The sequence below is a fragment of the Hippopotamus amphibius genome, chromosome 14 (assembly GCF_030028045.1).
Source record: "Hippopotamus amphibius kiboko isolate mHipAmp2 chromosome 14, mHipAmp2.hap2, whole genome shotgun sequence".
NCBI classification, from domain to species: Eukaryota; Metazoa; Chordata; class Mammalia; order Artiodactyla; family Hippopotamidae; genus Hippopotamus; species Hippopotamus amphibius.
In genome coordinates this window covers 2,524,804-2,536,877 of record NC_080199.1, presented here as the reverse complement: position 1 = coordinate 2,536,877, position 12,074 = coordinate 2,524,804, and the positions used below count along the sequence as shown (strand labels likewise).

Here is a 12,074-nt window from a genome sequence, read left to right as displayed (position 1 = left end):
AAACAGTCTTCATGTTTCTGATTCATTTGCCCCTAACTCACAAATTAGATGGCTTTGGCCCAGGAAACCTGGAAAACCTGGGTCCTTGGAACAAGACTTGAATTCTGCTAAACAGCGTAACTCAGAGAAAAGGGCTCAAGGGCTGTGACCAGAAGTCCTCTAGATTCAAGCAGACGCTGAGCCAGAGGACTCCCGCTCTTCCTTTGTTGGTGCTGTTACACAGTCTGTCCCACCGGGGTTGCCCGACACAGTGGGGTGGCATGACCACTGTCCCCTCGGAAGCTGGAGGTCCTCAGGGTGTGGCCCTGCTGGTTACAAAAGCATCCCCCTTTCTGAATGCCTGCCTTAGGCCTCCTCACCCAGGGTCCTGCTGACTTGGCCGTACAGCGAAGCAACTGTAAGGCAAAGGACGATGTTGTTTCATCACCACTGTTGAGACACATGCCGCTGGCGTTGAAATGCCTGGAAGTCATGAACGCTGTAGAAACACATTTGCTTTTAGAAATCTCCATCCTTACATCTGGTATTTCCACATCTGACACCTTTGTCCACCCTAAATCCAAGCTGTTTTCCCATGGCCAGCCTTGCATAATTCCCAGGGAAGAGAAGAACCCAGCTCATTCATTTCCGCCCCTAGAGATGTTTCAAAACTTCTAATTTCTAAATAAATAGAACAACCCTGAATATCTGCTAGTCTCAAGAATTTCCTTTAGAGATACAAAGTAAGTGATAGTTCCTATAAGAGAATTGAGTTCTCTCCCTTATATTTATAATGCTTTCAGCAAAGTTGAATTCCTGAGGCTGAGCCATTCTTAAAACTGCCAAGGGGGACATCTTTTAAAATAATTTCTACTTCAGCATGATCGAAGGCCAAAATTGCTTGTATTAATTCCACACACGACCTTTGAGGGCAGCAATACCTGTCTGTTTTGACCCACAGCCCGGATGTACAATAAATACTATTTACATGAATGATTGTACAAGTGCAGGAATGAATACCTGTAATTATGTTGATATACACACTGTGTGTATGGTATGCATATAGCTCATGTATGCGTGTAGGTATACATAAATACACATATGTATATTTGCATGTGATCTACCATCCTATAAATGATCATTCTGTAAAAACGTACAACTAAGATTCACTTGTGTAGGACAGGTAGACCTCTGCAGAAAGGCTCTTTATCAGGATACACGAGGCGATCCCATCCTTCGGCTTCCTGTTGCATAAACAGCCTCGGTCTGTCACGCGCTGGGATTTTCCTCTTGCCCTGTCCCACTCTGTGGTTTTCTGACTGCGACCTAAGGTGAATTCTAAAATGGATCTCACAGCAAATGTTTATACGGCTGGGAGCCCTACCTCTGGTGTCCCTTAGACACCTTCCATCATGGAAAACGTCGGCCCAAGGCAGACAGAGACGCAGCCCCTCCAACAGAGAATCAAACTCAATGTCACGTGTGCTTTCCAGCCCCAGACTGAGCCTCCCCTGGAATCTGCCCCCACACCTGCGCTCACACCCAAACCCTCGCGGCCGTCCAGGACTGGCTGACTCGGGAGGGACTGGTTAGAAGTGAGAAATCGATCACTAAAAGGTGAGCTCGTGACCTTGAGTCAGACCCATCTAGTGGGTGCATCGGTGCAAAATTACCAGAATCAATCATCCGACTCCAAGAAACCACATGCATTTGACAAGTTGAGGGAAGAGAGCCCGGGAACCCTCCATTTCCCGTGCTAAGCAAGAGATGCCTTTCCCATTTTACCAAGCTCAGAGACAAAGGTCTCCAAGGTGATTCCAGTTTTGCACAAGTCCTATGAAATTATGCTCTTTCCACATGAGTCACTGAGAAGGAGAAACCGATGGGAGACAGTCCTCTTCCAAGTGGCTATAAATTACCAACGGTCAGAATATCTCACAAGGACTGAAACAGTGGTAACACTGCCACTTCCTACATGAAATCACTACAATACATTTCATTTTGACTTGCTTTGGTCGTTGCATTGCTGTCATGCTTCAAAGCCCAGTTTTCCATCTAGGAACACTTTAAGGATAGAATTATACCTTTAAAAATATGCAATTAAAACATTTAATTTGTGTGTGAATATCATTCTAAGCTTAATATTTATAAATTATCCAAGAAAGCTTACTTCATTTTAAGGGATGAAGTAGGGGTGAAAGAAAGCTACTTTTCAGTCTACATAGTTTGGATTACAGAAAAATATCAATCACAGAATAATGAAATCAACACTACAAGCTAACACTTCTTGGACTCAGGACGTGGCGAGCACTCACATATGTGCTTTCCATGCAATATCACGTGTACTATCTTCACAACAATAGCATTACTACCCCTATTATACAGATGAGAAAACTGAGGCACACAGAGGTTGAGTAAGTTGCCCAAGGTCAAACAGCTAGTTGCTGGTAGATCAAGAATTCAGATCCATGAGGTCTGGCTCCAGAGTCTGTGATTGTATGATGTTCTTTCTAGACTTTCAGAACCTAAGTGAAAACTTCTGGGGCAAAAAGAGAACAGTGAAAGTTTTAAATTTTGAATGTAATATGTATTACACCATTATTAAAATTACTCTTACTTTACCTTGGGCATATATCAGAATACAAAGCATAAGAACAATTTTAACTGCCTGCATATTTTTTTGACCCAGAGTGAGTGCTCAACACACGCTTACTGAATGCAATTTCCAATTATTTCGAATGTCAGAAGGAAGATACAGAGTGAAGAACAGATTAATTTGTGCTGTGTGCTTAGGCGAATTCTTAGCCTTGCTTGTTTTAGTTTCACTAACGTGACAAAAAAATGGCACTTTGATTACAAATTTGGCTTCTGGCCTAAAGCAATGCCCAAAGTTACATGTTTTAAATGAATTATCCAGTCAAGAGAAAAACACACATCTCTCTGTAACATATTAATGGATGATAACCTTCATGAAAGAAGAGAAAAATCTAAGGCCAACAAGAAATAATAAAAAAATGATTAATTACAGAAATTTTTTAGGTTTAAAAGCCTGAATTCCAGAATAAAGAAATACAGTTTTTATTATTTGCAAGTATTTACAAAAACAATTTTAATTATTACTAAGGCACCCAACAGCTCTCTGTTCAGAGTTGCTTTAACAAACTGATAAGACGCGTCTGTCTCGCGTCATGTGTCCACGCACAACTGTTTGTCACAGATGAGGCGTGAACGGGGGACGACTGGAGAAGACTGCTGCTCGCCCCACGTGATAAGGCGTGCGTCACCCCCAGCTTATCAGCGACGGGAGCTGACTCTGGACCAGGTCTGTGTTCTTATCTGAAATACATCGACCCAGGGCCTGCACTGCCCATACTGCAGTGTTTTTTCCACCACTAACCCACTTTCCTGCTTTGGCAAATTCATCTGAATTTTACAGGCCATTTCCTGACCAAAAATTACGCGTTCTCTTAAACCACTAACCCCAAGTGGTCTATAATCTCCAGGAAATGGATGTGGCCATAAGAAGGCAGAAAACAGGAATTCCTCGTTCGGGGCCCAGGAGGCCAAGGCGCGGAGGAGGTGGGCGCGGGCGGGCACTGCGAGAAGACGCGGCCCAGCCTGGGGGTCCTGCTCACAGACCTGAGTGGGTTCTGGCTCGACCAGCCTCTGAGCAAACTCCGAACCTACCGCCAGCAGGTGCCAAGGCGAGAATGGGCCACAAAGATGGAAAACCTCTGACGTACAGTGGATCACCCTGAGAACACCCGTGTCCCGGGTCCTGACGAGGACAGGAGGACCACAGAGGACCAGGGTCTTCTCCGGGCTCCAGCTGTCCCCGTTGCCCATCAGCCACGCCCTCTCCCGCATCCTGACACCTCGCATGCCTGCATCAGGACCTCCCCATTCTAACCCCCCAAAAAGCATCACAGGGCTGGAATTGCCTGCAGTGACCACAGCCAACAAGGAAAAGGGAACCTCAGAATCGGGAGAGCCACTTTAAATACAACAGCCTGTCTGCAGCGCACATCCATTAAGCGGCTGCCCCTGTGAGTGAAGAGAATGGAAGGGATCTGTGGTCCCCTGACCCCCAGCGTCAGCATCACCTGTTGGAAATGCGATTCCTGGGGGCACCCAAACCCCTAGGCAGAGGCAGCAGGAGTGGGGGCGGGCGACTGTGTCCCACCCAGCCCTCCCGGGGACTCTGCTGCGAGCTCCAGCTCCAGGTCCACTGCTGTGACAGCCTTCTGTGTTTCTCCAACCCTAAGATGCTTTGATGATATAATTACTCTGCTATGTATTCCTTGCAATTTGTTCATTTAACAAGCAAGCAGCCAGCCCTGTATACACGCTTTATAGACATCAGCTCATTTAATCCTCAAGCCTGTCCTCGAATCCAGGCACTACTGTTGTCCCCATTTTACAGATGCTGGGGGGTGGGCAGAGAGAGAGGTGAGGTGCACACGTCCATACAGCCCTAAGAGGCAAGCTGGGATTCAAAGCAGCACCCACGTGCTTCCCTGCAGTGCCTGCCACCCCGTGTGGGCCAAGTGTGTCGCTGGGCTACGTGGCTCTCTGGGTGTATCTGAAACACTCAGTTGTCCTTTTTTTTTTTTTTTTTTTCGGTTGCACTAGGCAGTTGTGGCACTCGGGCTGTTACTTGCAGTATGCGTATGGGATCTAGTTTCCCAGTCAGGGATCAAATCTGAGCCCCCTGCATTGGGAACGCAGAGTCTTACCCACTGGACCTCCAGGGAAGTCCCTGCAATTGTCTTTCCAGGAGTCTAATGCAAGCTTCATAGAGAAATAGGCATTTCTTTTGCCTGGATAATTTTAGGGTCCTTGGACTTAGGCTGAATTCTCCCACAGTATGCAATGACTTCTGTTTAAGATACACAGTTAGATCAAGTATTTTCCAAATGGACACTACAAAAAAAAGGACAAAACTTTCATTGGTATTTTCCCTAATAAAACCTTGCTCATTATAGGTGGTAATAATAATAATAACATCATCTTAACTCAAGCTTTAATGCAGGAATAGTCGGGACCTAGCAAGTAAGTTTCATGCAACTTAGTAATAACTCCGTGACGTTACAGTTTTATTCTTTAAAAAATGTTAAAACACAGCTCAAAAATTAAAGCCAATTAGGAAAAGGAGTTGCTTGTGTTTAAAAATGACATTCTAAAGCTGATCCTCTTGGATGATATGGAAATTAATGCTCTCGTGCTCAAGACAAAGTCAACGGTTACATGAAAGGATAACTGGATTTTAGAATAAATTTTGATTGCTTTTTCTTATTACAAAAATAACATGCTTACTATTTTAAAATATTGCTAGAGATGCAGTAGCCAAATCTGCCACTGATTAAAATATATATTAACATTATTTATTTTATAGAAATGAAGGAAAAATAGTACAGTAGTTATCCTTGGGCCCATGTGTAACATCCTGAAACAGGAAACCAGTACTGACTTAGTGCCCTGAAAAGTGCCCCGTGTGCTCACCAAGGGCTGTTAGGGGTGTTGGTCCTTCTGAAGTGAAGACACAGGCTGCCATGCCCCTCAGTGCTCTGAGCCTTCTGCAGCTCTAGGTGTGTGAGTGGCAGCTGGGAAAAGCCTGTGCAAACAGCTCTAGAAACACTGAGTTACCACAAGAAAACCCTGAGTTTTGTTCTTCCTAAAGGAATGTGCTCATTTCCTAAAGCAGAAACTCAATAAAAATTTTTAATAATTTCAATTAAATGTCAAATATAGGAATGGTGTCTCCACACAGTCCACTGAATTGGTTCATTTATTGAATTGGTTCAACTCTGACTCTATCAACAGGTCTCCAACTGTTGGGAAATTTGGTGAAATGGGAACGGGGCAACTGACATCAAATTGGCCTCTCCCAGGTCACAGCTAGCATCTCTTGCTGTTATCTGAATAAGAAAGAAATGCCCACGGTGCACGAAGACGTGTATCTAGCAATAAACAACAGTAATTCCCAAGCTCCTAACAAAGTCTTGACGAGCAGTGAAAGATGAGGATGTGAGATCATTGCCCTCTACCAGCGAGAGAACCAGCATGTGCGCATGTGATGTATTGCCTTAGTACCTGATTTGGATGCTTGGCATTTGTCTTTTATTTGACCACAAATCAAGCAAGCTTTAAAAGTCAGATGACATGAAATGTTCTTATAGTGTGCAGACTAAAAACCAAACCTAGCAAAGCAGGAATATTACTAAACCATGGAATAAACTATTTACACAAAGAGTTCAGTCTTGTGTATATTTCCAAGTCGTGTTTAGTCTATGATGGAATATCTACTTCAAATTCCAAATTGAGAGGAAACACCTTCGTTTGATATTACTTTCCTTTATGTTGCCTAAAACTACTACAGGGGTCAGCAATGCAACAGAATTTCCAGGAGCCAGCACTCAACTCCTACCAGGCCTCCCAGCATCCTCAGTGAACAGCAGATGGGAACACTGAACCCACTGAAAGTAACTCACAACTTCCCTCTGTGCATGCAGCACTGCCCCACACGATGGGGGAGTTTCTCCAAGCAGCTCTGTCCTCCAGCATCTCAAAATCGCCAAAGGTGTGGAACCAACACACACAAGACAATGGGAGCCCAGCCATGCAGCAGTGATGACAACAAACGTCTCTGGAGGGCTTACTTGTGTCACACGCACAACCTCACTGAACATCTTAGAGGTTTCCGCAGACACTGTGCTGCCTTCATCCGATGGATCAGGGGCCCAAGCCTCAAAAAGATTACCCTGCTCGGTGGAACACAGAGATAAGTCCTTCATGACAGCCGCCACCCTGCAAGCTGGGGAGTGTGAAGAACAGACCAGATAAATCCATGAACCCACACTGCGAAGAGTATGCAAAGCCAACCCTCATTAAAACAACAGCAAGGATCTTCTCAGTTTCCTGGCTTTCTGAATAAAGTCGTATTCCTTGCCTCAGGGAAAAAAAAAAAAACAGCAAGGTACCACTACACATCTATTAAAGTGGCCAAAATCCAAAACACTGACAGCATCAACTGCTGGCAAGCATGTGGAGCAACAGGAACTCTCACACGCTGCAGGTGGGAACGCAAGATGGCACTGCCGCTTTGGAAGAGAGGTTGCTGGTTTCTTACCACGTGCTCCAGCAACGGTGCACTCTGGTATCTACCCAAAGGAGGTGAAAACTGAGGTCCACTCAGACACCTGCACACGGATGTGTCCAGAAGCTTTATTCAAACTGGCCAAAACTTGGAAGCAACCAAGATGTCTTTCAGTAGATGAGTGGATAGATCAACTGTGGTCCACACAGACAAGGGAATAGTATTAGGTGCTGAAAAGAAATGAGCTGTCAAGCCATGAAAAGACATGGAGGAAATTTAAATGCATGTGAATAAGTGGAAGAAGCCAATCTGAAAAGTCTACATAATGGATGATTCCAGCTATATGAAAAGGCAAAACTATGGAGACAGTAAAAAGATCAGTAGTTGCCAGGGGTTGGGGACAGAAGGGGATGAACAGGCAGGCAGACCACAGGGGACTTTCAGGGCAGTGAAGATACTCCGTGTTTACTATAACGATGGCTGCCTGCCATGACACATTTGTCCAAACCCAAGAACAGACAACACTAAGAGCGAACCCCAAGGTAAACTATGGACTTTGGGTGACGACGATGTGTCCGTGTAGGTTCCTCAGTTGTGACAAACGTAGCACCTGGTGGGAGATGTGGATAACAGGGGAGGCTGTGCTTGTGTGGACATAGTGGCTAGATGGAAAATCTCCCTACCTTCCTCTCAATTTTGCTTTGAACCTAAAACTGCTCTAAACAATAAAGTCTTTATTAAAAACAAACAGATGAAGACCACTCAGCCACAGAGCTGGGGACTTTTGGTCAGATAGTGGGTAGCCACTGTCAGATGCTGAGCAGAGGAGTCACGTGGTCACAGTGGGATCTCTGAAGACAGACTCAGGACAACATGAGGAATGGGCTGGAGAGAAGACAAGGCTAAAAGGAGCACAGGCGCCAGGAGGGATGAGCAGCAATTCTGCACAGGGCGAGTAGACCTGGCATGGGGGTGCAGCCATGGGAAGACACAGCCCAGGGGGCTCTGAGGAGCAGGTAGAAGGAGGAAGGGTAGAATGAGTTTCTGGGTGGCATGAAGTTAAAAAGGAGGGAAGGGTGAGGCCTCCACATGAAGCCATGGTCTCTGGGCTGAGCATCAGGAAGCATCAGGCAGCATCGGTGACGAAAACGGGTGAGGTGAGAAAGGCAGTCAGTTGGTAAAAGATGGTAAGCTCGGTTCTGGACATGTTTGCTAAGTCTGCCATCAAAGCAGGACAGCAGCGGGGAGACATTCCCGGGGAGCATGAGGACACCAGGCTGGGGTTCAAGAGAAAGCTTTGGAGTCCCCTTCACGGAATGCTGACGGATCGTGGGAGTGGGGAGGCTGGAGGAAAAGAGAAGCCTGCTGGAGCCCACCCCCCCCCCCCAACCGTGGCCCACCCTCCCCGGGGGTCTGGAAGAGGAAGAACAGAGAAGCAGAGAAATAGAAAGGACCCCAGGACAGACGAATGTCACAGGACTAAGACCAGGAGAACAATGAGGGGCCATGCAGGTTGGAACCGGTCGCTGTTCTTCAAGCGGGAAACTCCTTGATTGAAACACTGTCTGGTTTACACGTCCTCTCATTGTGTGCACAAGAATGGGAGGACTATGTCTTCTGTATTGTCCTGTAGTTGACATTTCTTAGTGGTTGTTTAACAATGGCAGGAAGAACTATGCTCTGATGATATTATCTTAGGCATCCTATTGTTGCTTTTGCTTACTCGAGCCCAAGACCTCAAAATATCCAATCTGCTTGAGAGACATTTTAATGAGACTCATCCTCGCCCAGTTTCTGGAACCTTTGTTAGAGCAAACACGGTAAGCCCCATCAAAACAAGGGCTGTAAATTATTCACTGATTGACGCCCCCTCCGTTTCTAAGGGGATTTCTTTCGCGTGTCACTTGTGGATTCAATTTGTCTGCAAAATCTTGACCAGTTCTTAACCGGATAACCGAACTCGCTCAGCGACGGCCATCCTCACCAGTTCCAAGAAATCTGAAGGCAGTCTTGTTAATGAATAATGCGGGGTTTTGTGAATTACCCCGTGCCCTTGCCCCCCGTGAGGGGAGGTTTTCTAGGTCAGCTCCTAGAGGCACTCCTGCCTAGAATCAGTCATCCGTGCTGCAACTCTGCAAACATGCCGATCTACCTGCGACCTCCGGAGGGGGCCTGTGCTGGAGCTGGGGTCTTACCCCCGCTCTCCTAGACCTCGGTGTGTCTCCACCCCACCCAGAGGAAAGTTTGTCATCGAAACAATGGCATCTTGGTGTCTCAAAGGCGGGAACCTCAAGGTCTTCTTTAAATGCAAAGACAGCCTGATCTGTGAAAGGGCAAAGGAAGAACTATCCAGCTTTCGGAGTATAATGCAATGGCAAGTCATATGAAAATAAGATGCCGGGTCTACCGTCCCCATTCCTTCCTCAGATTCAGAGGTGGGATGTCCTTCTGGAAGTTTCCTTTGAATGCCCCAAAGCTGGGGTAGGTGCTGCTGTATGACCCTAGGCTTACCCTGACTGAAGCATTTACCATCCTGAGTTGCACGTGCCTGTTTCTTTCTCAGTATTTCTCGGGAGACCACAGCCTTCCTGGGGGAGGAGGGTGGGTCCCGATCACGGATGCATGGTCCTGTGCCAGGCAGAGGGTGTGGCCTGAAGACTCGCTCAGGGCGCATGTGCAGGATGAAGGCAGGAAGGATGGATCGGAGTAGGTATGCCAGGGAAACTGAGGCAGGGGGCTCCTAAGCCCTCCGGAATCATCAGCTTCATCACAGCAGACAAAACATTTCGGATTCTACGGTCCCTACACCACACTTGTTGTGTGTGTGTGACTACACTGCTAAGAGACACACTAATACCTCTGTAAGTGTGCACTCACACACACACACAGGCTAGGCACACTGTTCCCCCTGGCTGGTATTAGAGGTGCTTTCCTTCATCCCAATCCAGTTCCACGTATAAAGAGCACAGTGATTTAGATTATATCGTCCCCAAGCTCACTCCTGAGACACTGGGTTCATGTTGCTGTCACTGGGACTACGTCAAAAATCAGCCTCCTCATTTAAATTACATTCCCAGCAGAATGTGGTCCACATTCATATAAGAATTAAATCTCCCTTCATTTCAGTTCTAGGTCATTCAGTCCCAGAACAGTGACTAATGGTCTGGAGATGCCAACACCCTACTCGGGCATCACCATGCTTTGGGGAAAGTTCACATTTCTGACCCTGAGAAATGTGTCAAGAAGCACCGCCCAGAGGAGCTGGAGGAGGGAGTCTGGAAGCTGCGGAAGGAAGGATTCGTTCAGCTCATGACTGCGACACTCAGAGCAGAGGACCCCCAGTTGTAGCACTACGGGCAGATTTTCGTCTTAGGTCTGCAACCTATTCCCCCTTCCTTGCCTGAGAAAGAAGAGTTGGGGAGGAGAGCTGGGGGTGGGAGAAAAATCACTGGCTTAGAAAGCCCACCCACCAGCAAATGAACAGTATGGCCATAGCAGATATGATCAAATATAAACTCAAACAGCCTTCCATGTGAATAATTGCAATAATCAGTGCACTTTGCGCCTGGCACCTAGCAGGTGATGTGTGGGTACCAATGCAGGTAACACAGGTTCAGCCCCTCCACGAAAAGCAGGGAACCCAAGCATCACTCCACTGGCTTCTGAATTGGCATGTGATTGATTGGCAGTAGCTTATCATTCAAAACGCATGTTTAAATGGTATTTTGCTTGGATCGATCTGGAAATTATTTCAACTTTTTGGTACCCCTAACAGCTGATTTTGGAAGGAAGGAAGTGAAAAAAAATGTTACTGATGGCATGAAAAGGGAGACAAATTTTAAAGCTAGCCAAGTATTATCTTTAATGGATTTTCTTGTACAGCCATAAGTCACGTGCACATTAATAAATTTTCTGTCTCTGACAAAACCAGGAAAAATAGAGCAAAATGATAATATCCATTAAGTCAACTGGGATCAGAGGGTGTCCACACGCCACATCTCTTGAAACAGGACATGAGATTTGAGGGACAGAGCAGAGCCAGGACAGGAACGTACAAGGAAAGTGAAATAAGCCCAGACTCGACAGTAATGAGTTTGATTTCCCACTCGCTGAGTGGTTCACTCGTCAAAGTCCTGGCTATTGGAAAAGCCGGCCCTGACAACTGGCTTTGCCTTGCTAATATTATCAATCAGAAAATCCAAGTCCAAACAGAGCTTCCTATTTCCAAATAGAGAACTGTCTCTCGTTTCCTTGCCATCTCTGCTTGGAAGTGTTAAATCTTTTGGTCAACAGTTCTAGACCCAAATAAAGTGCTCTAGAGCCGCCTCTTTGGGAAGTATTTTGTCATCATGGCCAGAGAGTGTTTAAATAACTGAAGAGGGTGCTTGGCTAGACTCTGGGCTGCGAGAGACAACCAGAGGTTAATGCTGGTGTCACCATTAGGCCTTTCCCTACCCAGTGACACAGCTGCCAGCAAACACCCAGACTTTCAATTACAAGGCATGCGTGCACGTCACCGGTTTATTCTGACACATAACAGCCAGTGATTGATATACAGTTAACTGAAGTCCGCGGAGAGGAGGAAAAACAAAAAACAAACAAAACCAACAAACAAAAAAGCCTAAGAGCAAAATTAGGATGTGAAACAGTTAAAGAGTAACTGCGAAATGCCGAAAGTAGTAACAGCATTTTTAAATATTGGGGGGGGAGTGCAAAATCTGTTGAGAAGCCACACCTTCCCAGGGTTTTGTCTACAACTGCTGTGACACTGGGGAACAGCTGAGGTTTTACTCCGTCTCAGGGGAAGGAAAAAAAGCAAAGAACAACGGTACATCAGGGACCGGCCAGAGCTGGACGCCTTCACTTTTGCAAACCGAACTCTCAGATCCTTTCCGGCAAGTACATAGCCCGGAGGAAACGAAAACTAGAAAACAATCTGCGCACAGAACAATGCGATGGAGTCTCATTTTGGTTTCACACTCCAATGTAATGCGGTTAT

General features: G+C 46.1%; 1 protein-coding gene across 1 annotated transcript in view; it reads right to left on the bottom strand.

Annotated features, from left to right (window-relative positions):
- The window catches only part of COL4A1 (collagen type IV alpha 1 chain), a 137,177-nt gene that overhangs the window by 124,245 nt on the left and 858 nt on the right, over positions 1-12,074 (bottom strand). The gene's annotated exons all lie outside the window — the stretch shown is intronic.